The 10,938-nt window shown below is 44.5% G+C and overlaps 1 long non-coding RNA gene across 3 annotated transcripts; it reads left to right on the forward strand.

Moving 5' to 3' along the window:
* Positions 1 to 1,482: 1,482 nt before the first annotated feature.
* On the forward strand, positions 1,483 to 9,444 carry LOC112813216 (uncharacterized). Of its 3 annotated transcripts, none has more exons than XR_003205476.2 (4): positions 1,483 to 1,646; positions 3,086 to 3,129; positions 7,059 to 7,277; positions 8,635 to 9,444. It is a non-coding gene; the product is annotated as an uncharacterized lncRNA (long non-coding RNA). The 3 variants fall into 3 exon arrangements; XR_012376429.1 differs by having other exon boundaries at positions 7,059 to 7,229; XR_012376430.1 differs by lacking the exon at positions 3,086 to 3,129 and having other exon boundaries at positions 7,059 to 7,229.
* The last annotated feature ends 1,494 nt before the right edge of the window (positions 9,445 to 10,938 follow it).

Genomic DNA, 10,938 nt, shown 5'->3' on the forward strand with positions numbered 1-10,938 from the left:
GCACTTTCTATTAACGCTGAACATACCCACCTCCCCTATTATCCCGCAATTCCACTCCCAACGTATGTACCCAATAGAAATGCCTATGTATGTTCACCAAGACCTGCAACAAGTATATCCAGAGAAACTTTTCTCTCTAAGAGCTAAAAATAGGAACACATCATGTACTCCCTTAATGGGTCATAAAACTGTGGGGTTTTCGGGGCCCCTGTTTGGCTAGGTCAGTTAAGCAACCAACTCTTGGTTTCAGCTCAGGTCATGATCTCAGGGTCTCAGGATCACACCCCCTATCCGGCTCCATGCTCAGTGGGGAGTCTGCTTGGGATTCTCTCTCTCCCTCTGCCCCTCCCCCCCACTTGTGCTCTCTCTCTCTAAAATAAATAAATAAATCTTTTTAAGAACTTGTGGGGCTTTCACACAATGGAAAACTATGCAAACATAAATATGAACTAACATCTGCTTAACATACAATGAACGTGATTCGCAAATATTTTCTCAGGCTGCTTTCAAATGTTTTTCTTTGCCTTTGGTTTTCAGAAATTTAATGATCCTGTGTCTTTGGTTCATTCAGCTCCTTGAATGCATCTGTACATTTATGTGTTTTGACAAATTTGGAAAATTTTCAGCCATTATTTCTCTGAGTCCATTTTCAACCTCACTATCTTCCTCTCCTCCAGTCTCTGATGACCCAGATATTAGAGATTTTGTCACAGTTCCATAGGTCCCGAGTCTCTGTTTATTTTCCAGTCTGTTTTCTCCCTGTGGTTCAGATTGGGTCATTTCTATTAGGCTGTACTTCAGTTCACTGTTTTTCTCCTGTCCCTTCCATTCTGCTGTTAGCTGACCCACTAAGCTCTTTATTTCGGTGATTATATTGTTCTCTTCTAAAATTTCCATCTGTTTCTTTTTCATATCAGCCATTTCTTTGCTGAGATGCCCTAGTTCTTTGCTGAGGATCTTTTTTTTTTTTTTTCACTTGTTTCAAGCATGTTCGTAATTGCACGTGGAAGCATTTGCATCATGGCTTCTTTAAAATCATTGTGAGATCGATCATTCCAGCATCTCACGTCCTCTTGGTGTTGACACCTCTTGGTTGTCTTTTTTTCATTCCGTTTGAGATCTTTCTGGTTCTTGCTATGACAAGGGATTTTTGACTGAAGCCTGGACATTTGTGTATTATGTTCTGAGACTCTAAATTGTGTTCGAAGCTTTGGTTTTAGCTGGCTTTTTCTGACACTGCCCTGGCAGGGCACGTGGTAGGTAGGGATTGCCACCCAGTTACTGCCAGGGGAGGTAGAAGCCCAGACTTCCTGCCATTGACACCTGAAGGAGGGTGGGGTTCCTGTTACTTCCGGGGGGGGCGGGGAATGGGTTCCAGCTCCCCAGAAGGACTCCACCAACACTGAGGTGGGCGTGGCCTTGTTACCATGGGGGCGTGGTGAAATTCCTGCTTCTTCCTTAGGCTTCTTCTGGTCACTCCAATGGGGAGGGGGAGGGACGCCTTCTTTCTGCCAGCTGGAGGCGGAAGTCCAGGGAGGGGCTCCCTGCTGGTTGGTGAGGATTGAAGTTCTACCTCCTTACCTGGACCCCTCTGACACCAAGCCAGCAGGACTGTTGGGGCACCACCTTCTTACAGCTTCATAAAGGTAGAAATCTAGGATCCCTGTCAGTCTTTGCTGGCATGGGGTGGAGGTGACTATGGATTTTTCTGTTTGGAAGCAGGAGAGCAGTTGTTGTCTAAAAGTCTTCTGTCCTGCTAGGCTGGCTCTTTCCTGGTCCTTTGCCTAGAAAGAGCAGGCTTTTGTTGGAGTTTTGTTTTTTGTTTTGTTTTGGTTTTTTTGTTTGCCCCTGTTGTTTGGTTTCTGGGTTTCCAGGCTCTTCGGCTCCAACTTTGGGATATTTGAAGCCAAGAGCAATCTCAGATTACTCACTGATGCCTCCCTCCCCAAGTCTCGAGGTCCTTAGTTCATTTCTCTTCTTCTCTCTACTTGTCAAAGTCTTATGTTTGTCTTACATATAATATCCAGGGTTTCTAGTTGTACTTGATGGGAGGACTAGGAAAAAGTACATATATTTCGTCTTCCCAGAAACAGAAGTCTTAGTTTCCATTATTTGAAAATAAGGAAGTTATGGGGCGCCTGGGTGGCTCAGTCGGTTAAGCGTCTGACTCTTGATCTCAGCTCAGGTCTTGATCTCAGGGTTGTGAGTACAAGCCCCGTGCTGGGCTCCACAGAATAAATAAAATAAATAAAATAAAATGATAAAATAAAACGAAATGTTATAACACGTCCCACGTCAACCCCACATTCCACGTTAAATCCTCAACCGATTTCCTAAAATGCAACCAAAACACAATTAAAGTTCTGTATGTGAGTGACAAACTCTCACTGAGGCTATAGAATGCCTACACTGCCATCACATAGTCACTATCATGGCAGTTAACAGTTGCTTTGGTTCGGAGGCTGCCCGAGGCTGAAAGTGGAGGAGGAATGGGCTGCCAAGGTGCACAAGCAGATTTGGGACACGATGGATGTGTACTTTACTTTGATTGTGGCAATGGTTTCCCACATGTGCGCCATCTGTCAAGAATTACTGAATTGCACACTTAAAATGGATGCAGGCTCTTGTATATAAAGTATATTTCAATAAAGCTCCTGGAAAGAGAAATAAACAGTAGTGCTGTTCATAATGACATGGCTTCTCTTAGCAGCCATGACATAAGAGACTCCTACCTGTGGTTGATGTGGGACGTGTTTTTCGATCTCTGATCTGGATGTTCCACCCATTGTATTTAGGCATCAGAAGTGCTCTGTCCAGCATTTTGTTTAAAATGTTGCATTGAGGGCCACCTGGGTGGCTCAGTCGTTAAGCATCTGCCTTCGGCTCAGGTCATGGTCCCAGAGTCCTGGGATCAAGCCCCACATCGGGCTCCCTGCTCCATGGGAAACCTGCTTCTCCCTCTCCCACTCCCCCCTGCTTGTGTTCCCTCTCTCGTTGTGTCTGTCAAATAAATAAATAAAATCTTAAAAAAAAATAAAACGTTGCATTGAATTTTGAAGACAGAAATGCAATTTTTCCTCTACAGATATCAACGCACACTGAGAGATGCATACATTCCATGAAGTTTGGGTATGAAAAACTGAAACTGGGAAATGACACTTAGGAACTTTCTGTGGGATATGCTTGGATGTATGAACGTAACTTATGTCGCTGTGATTCTAATATGTTAAACATAAAGTAACTCTGTTGACAATGTAAAACTAAATATTGTCTCACATCTCTTAAATGTGAAAGCTTTTGTTTACTTCATTATGTCTTCAAGGGGAGTTGTACCTGAACATCTATGTATTGATGTATGTATTTTTTTTTAAAGATTTTATTTATTTATTTGAGAGAGAGAGAATGAGAGATAGAGAGCACGAGAAGGAAGAGGGTCAGAGGGAGAAGCAGACTTCCCGCTGAGCAGGGAGCCCGATGTGGGACTCGATCCCGGGACTCCAGGATCATGACCCGAGCCGAAGGCAGTCGCTTAACCAACTGAGCCACCCAGGCGCCCTGTATTTTTTATTATATATATATTTTTTATTTATTTATTACTGGAGTATAGTTGACATCCAATGTTTTATTAGCTTCAGGTGTATGACATATTGATCGACAATTCTATACATTACTCAGCGCTCACCATGGTAAGTGTAGTCACCATCTGCCACCATACAACTTTTATTACAATATTGTCCATTATATTCTGGTACTTTTCATCTCTGTGACTTATTTATTTTACCACTGGAAGTTGCACCTCTTAATCCCCCTCACCTGTCTTGCTCATCCCTCTGGCAACCACCAGTTTGTTCTCTGTATTTATGAGTCTGTTTCTTTGTTCATTTGTTTTGTTTTTTAGATTTCACATATAGGTGAAATCATATGGTATTTGTCTTTCTCTGAATTTCACTTAATGTAATACCCTCTAGGTCCATCCATTGTTGCAAATGGCAAGATCTCGTTCTTTTTTATGGCTGAGTAATATTCCACTGTGCACATGTGTGTACACCACATCTTCTTAATCCCTTCATCTCTCAGTGGACACTTATGTTGCTTCCATGTCTTGGCTATTGTAAATAATGCTGCAATAAACATGAGGTTTGGGTTGATACTCAGTAGCGGAATTACTGGATCAAAACAGCATGGTACTGGCACAAAAACAGACACATAGATCAATGGAACAGAATAGAGAGCCCAGAGACAAACCCATGATTAATAGCCAATTAATCTATGAAAAATGAGGCAAGAATATGCAGTGGGAAAAAGACAGTCTCTTCAATAAATGGTGTTGGAAAAACTGGGCAGCTACATGCAAAAGAATGAAACTAGACCACTTTCTCACACCAGAAGCTCAAAATGGATTAAAGACCTAAATGTCAGACCTGAAACCATTAAACTTCTGAAAGGAAACATAGGCACTGACGTCTTAGACATCAGCCTCAGTAACGTATTTATGTCTCCTGAGGCAAGGGAAACAAAGCAAAAATAAACTAGGGACTACACCGAAATAGAAAACTTTTGCACAGTGGAGGAAACCATCCACAAAATCAAAAGGCAACCTACTGAATGGGAGAAGATATTTGCAAAAGATAGATCTGATAAGGGGTTACTATCCAAAATATATAAAGAACTGATACAACTCAACACCCCAAAACCAAACAATCCAATTAAAAGGGGGCAGAGGATCTGAATAGATATTTTTCCAAAGAAGATACACAAATGGCCAACAGCCACATGAAAATATGCTCATCATCACTCATCATCAGGGAAATGCAAATCAAAACCACCATGAGCTATCACCTCACACCTGTCAGTATGGCTGGTGTCAAAACCACAAGAAATAACAAGTGTTGGCGAGGATGCAGAGAAAGGGGAACACTTGCACACTGTTGGTGGGCATGCAAACTGGCGCAGCTACTCTGGAAAACGCTATGGAGGTTCCTCAAAAATGAACAATAGAGTTACCATGTGATCCAGGAATTCCGCTACTGGGTATTTACCCAAAGAAATTGACCTGCATATTTTTATTGTGCGTCTATTCTGTTTTCTTTCCTTGGTAATACAGACAATGTGTCGGTTTTCTATTAAACTCTGTGGTAAGTGGATTGTATCACCTGTGAATTTCATTTCAGAATTGTAAAGGGGGCATGACAGATCATTTGTTATGAAAAGATGTTGCACCTCGTAGTGTTGATACCCCCTAGATCAAACTAGACCTGAGGGTGTACGATCCCAACCTCTTAGCCACTACACTGACAGTTTAAAATTAAATAGACTCTTCCATTTCATGGACCAATACATGCATTTTTAAAAGCTAATTGGAGTGGGGCGCCTGGGTGGCTCAGTTGGTTGGGCGACTGCCTTCGGCTCAGGTCATGATCCTGGAGTCCCGGGATCAAATCCCGCATCGGGCTCCCTGCTCAGCAAGGAGCCTGCTTCTCCCTCTAACCCTCCCCCTCTCATATACTCTCTCTCTCTCTCATTCTCACTCTCTCAAATAAATAAATAAATCTTTAAAAAAATAAATAAAAGCGAATTGCAGTTGGCATTTCTTTCTTCCATCCTGACTCATACAATTAGAGATGTTTTCTTTTTACTGCTTCCCGTTTCCATGGTCTTTCTGCTCTCATGGTCAAGGCTGTGAGCTTTTCTGAAAGCAAAAATTGTGTCTCTTCCTGCTTATGACTTTCCCCATATTGTAGCCAGAAGGGTGGGTGTGGTGAGGATGCAGGTTTGTTGACCACCTCTTTTGTGTTCAAAGTCTGGACACAGCCACAGCCACAGCATCTGCGTGTGGCCCCCTGCGCCGGGGACTGTGCTCGGTGCTTCGTAGACACGACCTCCCCCCGAATAGTGTGACAGTCCTGCTACAGATGTATTAGTACCCTGGTCTTGCAGATGTGGGAAGGGAGGGCTGAGCAAATGCTTGTCCAAAGTTGGTCCGGGCAAGGAGCGAGGTCAAGTTTGAACCCCCAGTCTGTGGCACTCTGCAGCCTATGTAAAGTGGGCTTTGCTCTCCCTGTGTATTTTTATTGTTATATATATATACTCTCATCATTGAAGTGGAGTTAACACAATGTTGTATTAGTTTCAGGTGTGCAGCATAGTGATTTGACAATTCTATGTATCAGCACGCATCACAACAAGTATAGGCGCCATCTGTCACCATATGACATTACTGCAATATTAATCAACAGCGTTCCCTATGCTATACTTTTCGCCCCTGTGACTTATTTTATAACTAGAAGCCTGTACCTCTTGATCCGCTTCATCTGTTTTGCCCATGCCCCTCCCACCTCCCCTCCGGCCACCCCCAGTTTTCTCTGCAGAGAGGGAGGCAGTGCAACATAGGATCAGGAGGATGGGCAAGTCATTTCACCTTTCCGAGCCTCTGTTTCCCCATCTGTAAAGTGGGTTCATAATAGTGGCTTCATCTTGGAGTGGTTGTGAAGATTTAATGAGACGACACATGTCGATCATTTAGCATAGCCACTGGTGTTTATAAGACAGAAATAAATGTTAATTTCCTCCCTCTGTTCCTTCCCGGTGGGAAATTTTACTCAATTGTGGTTCAGTGAATGGCCTTGGAGATGTCACTTAGACCCAGGTCTATCTAATGCTAAAATCAAAATAATATGATATTAAAAAAAATAAAACCTAGACTTGTATCCCTCCTCCTACAAACATGTGTGATGGAGATCCCCTCTGGGCGCTGCAACATGCACTTAAGTTCCATCTTTAAGTGGAAGGTGTTTCCTAGTTTTTTTGGTGTGTGTTTTTTTTTAAGATTTATTTATTTATTTTAGAGAGAGGGGGAAGGGGAGAGAGCACGAGCAGGGAGAGGGGCAGAGGGAGAGAATCCTTAAGCGGACTTTCGCTGAGCATGGAACCCAATGTGGGGTTCGATCTCATGACCCTGAGATCATGACCTGAGAAGAAATCAAGAGTCAGCCACCCAACCCACTGAGCCACCCAGGTGCCCCTGGTGTTTCCTGGTCTTTGTTTCTGTTTTCTTACAGTTCCTTCGGTTGTTACAGTCCGAGACTAAGATGCAGTTCTGAATAGTCCACAGAAGACCACGGAGGAGAAAAGATTCTGGTCCCCGAAAAGAAAAGGAGATACCTCCCATCCACCAGCCATGTGGCTCCATCCTGGCTTGCAGCTAGTGGTCCCAGGGCACAGCGGCTTCGGTACTTGCTTCTAAACCGGGTTTGAATCCCAACCCCTCCACTTACTGGGTGAGCGTGGCCATGTGACCACCTCTGTGAGCCTCAGTTTCCCCATCTGTAAAATGAATCTTGATGCTGTACTTCATAGGGTTTTCCTGTGATGGTTACACCACCTAATGGGAGGGAGGTGCCAGGCAGTGAGAAACGTAGGCCCACAAGAGGTAGGGAGTGGGGAGGGCTCACCTGCCTGAGACTGGGAGAAGAGTCTGCTTTCTGAGACCACTCCCAGCTCTGCGCCCAGGAGCACCTCTCATCCGATATGGCCCTCCCCATCTCCCTGAGCCCTGCCAGCCCCTGCAGAGTTACCTCGGCTTTCACGTGCCAGCCGGCACCCCAGTAGATGACATTCCTGGGCACGTGCTACCCTCTACCCCTGAAGGGTTTGTGTATCTCTCCAGGGTGGCATAAGTTTCTGGAAGCATCAAGAGGTGTGAGTCTCCCAAGTCTGGATCCCTCGCTGCCCTTCACACCGTAGGTGCTCAATAAATATCATTTCCCAGGTGACTTATCAGAGGGTGAGGTGAGTTACAAGAACATTAACGACGGTCATCACAATAATGATCCAATAATAGCTAATTACCAAGTCTCAGGTGCCGTAATAGGCTCCGTCCACAGCAGTTGAGCTCTGGGGCAGGAACAGTTACTATAAATTCCATCCGGCAAAAGAAGAAACTGAAGTCCCGAGAAGGCACACGGCTGATTAGATGGGAATTTTGGTCCATGTTCTTAAACCCCTGTACTCACCTGAGCCTCTTAGACTGGCGATTCAAAATGAAAAGAAACAGAATTTTGACTACAAAGCCAATGCACTTTCACTAAAACCTTGAAAATCACAAAAAGAAGAACAACCCTTCCAAATCCCTCCACCTGGAGATAACTAGTATGAGCATGTTGGAGTGTATATTTGCAATATATACGCTACACAAATAGAACAATTACATGTAGCGTTTATGTATTCATATAATGCCCATATAGACATATACATGTTGTATGATAAAAAAAATTAGCTGGCCTTTGTCTCTGGTTCCTGGGGTAGAGCTCTAAACTTTGAAATTTCCCAGGTAATAGGACTGTCTTCGTTAAGCATGGTAGGACCCCAGGACCACAGAGTGTATCAGGTGACTTCGTGGTGGTTCCCTAGAAGGTGTCAACAGGGGGGCTGGTCAGGCCAGAAAGACAAATCTCAGGATCAGAAGGCTGAGGCTTTGAGCCGGGTGCTATCAGCCCAGTGATCCATTCAATCATGCCTGCAAAACAAAACCCCAGTGTAAGCCTCTGGTGCTGAGGCTTGGGTGAACATCCTGGTTGGTGAGCACGTCAGTGTGCCCTTGAGGGGCCTCATTTTACCATAATTAACCTCTTTCAGGTCCTGTCTCCAAAGAAGGTGTGGATCCAAGCTCAGCCTGTCTGATTGTGTTGACAAACAAAAGATGCATCAAGACCCAGAAGGACAGGGAGCGAGGCCATTTTCAGGGGACAGCAGGGAGAAGTCCTGCTAATTCCTCCCGCACTACCAAGAAACCCTTCCTAGAAGTCGGCGCTTTGCCCCGGATTACAAGGTGCAAACATACCTGCCCTTCCTCACTCTCCTCCCCGTCACCTGCCGAACCACCACATGAATCCTGCTCTCCTTGAAGGCAGCAGGTCATCTTGGCAATCAGAAATCCCGCCAGCTGGACTCGGTTCAAGTTCAGTTGCGTCCCCCTGACTGGCCAGAACCCATCCATCTCTGTTGAAATACTCGGCCGATAATAGCCAAGGGGATGAGACCAGCGCAGGAAAACGGATTGCTAACAGATTGGCTTGCTTGGCCTCCAACTCGGGATAATATATGAGCAGCGAGGTAAAATGAATGGAGCCTTGGCTAAGTCCTTTCGTACCTCCTTAGGGGCCTTGTCGCTTCTACCAAGGGTCCTTGGAGCTGTTACTTCACAAACAGCAGGCAAAAAAAAAAAAAAAAAATGTAAATTGTGTACTCACAGACTCCTAAAAATATTGCCCAATGATCTTGAAAAAATGAATGTCCTGTGACATGTTAACATAATTTTCATGACTGAGGTGTTGAATGTCGGTTCTGTAGATATTTATGTATATAGAAGCCAACCCAGACTAGGGCATAATATTTGTAATTTTTCACATCTCTGGCAAAACATTGACTGAGCTGTTTATATTTATTTCACAGGGGTGGAGAGAAATTTCTTTCCACTGGGGAGATAAATGAGTAAGTAGTAATATACCAGAGGAAGACCATTCTTATAAAATGACTCCTTGTGCTCTAAGAATTCCTCCTGTTTTGTTTTGTTTTGTTTTTGTATTTTGTGATATTTTAAGAGTCCAGGGATTTGAGACTGAGTCCTAAGACCATCCCTCAGGCCCCCTTCTCAAAACTCCTATAGCATATTTGGTCTGGACCCCTTAAAGATTAAGGCTTAGATAAACATTTGTATTCTAAGAGGCAAGGAGGGACAGTGAAAACTCATTCAGCTCAAGTCCTGGAACCTGAGGCTCCACCAAGAATGGAGAAGATCTTTAAGTAGATCTCTGGCTCTTGATAATTTTTGGGGTCCCTGGTCTCTTGAGAATTTGTTGAAATGTATATACACCCTCTCTCCAGAAAAGTGGGCCCACAATATAAAAACGGACACACAATATAGGGTATGTACTTTAAGGGTATTGGTCAGCTATTGTTGCATAAAAAAATCATACCTACACTCAATGGCTGACAACAAGCATCTCTTTCTTGCTTGTGTGATTGGCATGTATATGGGTTGGCTGGGGTGTTTCAGTTTCCGGTTATGGGTTGGCTGCGCTTGGCTCTAGGCTTTGGGACCGTTCAGCTCTACTTCATGTGTCCAATTAGGGAGCCCGGGCTGGAAAGGCAACTTGCCTTGTAGAGTATGTGCTTTTGGTGGTGATGGCAGACCCTCGAGAGACAAACCACACTGCACAAACTTGGTTCAAGGACGATCACATCCTATCTGCTCACATCTCATTGGCTGAAGTCAATCAAAAGGTCTAAAAAAGTCAGTGGGAAAGACACTGCCCCAAAGAGGAGAAGAAAGGGGTGGGCATGGGTTGAACGAGACTCCAGTTTGTTATCAGTAGGTCATGGACTCTTGGAAAGCTGTCCGTGGATCACAGTTTAAGAACCAAATTGGAACCTGAGTCTCACATGGTTAATTCCCAAACCTCAGAAAACATAGAAATCATCTGGGTCAAAATGCAGATCCGAGGCCATCCTCCCGCAGAGATCCTGATTCAATGGATCTGGGTGGGGCCTGGGAATCTGATTGTGATGACGACGATCTAGGGTGCACTCTTAGAGAAGCACCTAGGGGGGCTCAGGACTCGGAGAGATGAGTTCAAATCCCAGCTCCGCCTGAGCTTGGAGCTTGGGTGAGTAGTTCTGCTTTCCAGAGCCTTGGTTTTCTCCTCTGAGAAATGGAGTAATATGTCTCACAGTGCTGTCGGGAGAGTTCAGATGAAGCTGGTAGAACAACTAGCGTAGCGCCCGGAACATATTAGACCAATAAATGCTAGTCTGCTGCTGCATCATCCTCAGCCGGTACCTCCCTTCTCCTCCTCCTCCTCACTGGTCTCTTCCAGCTCTGCTGGTCTGTAGTCCCACACCACCCTACACCGTTCTTCAACTGTAAACCTTATCTCCTAA

Source organism: Callorhinus ursinus, unplaced genomic scaffold (assembly GCF_003265705.2).
Source record: "Callorhinus ursinus isolate GAN/ISIS: 27379988/994484 unplaced genomic scaffold, GSC_fseal_2.0 scaffold72, whole genome shotgun sequence".
NCBI classification, from domain to species: domain Eukaryota; kingdom Metazoa; phylum Chordata; class Mammalia; order Carnivora; family Otariidae; genus Callorhinus; species Callorhinus ursinus.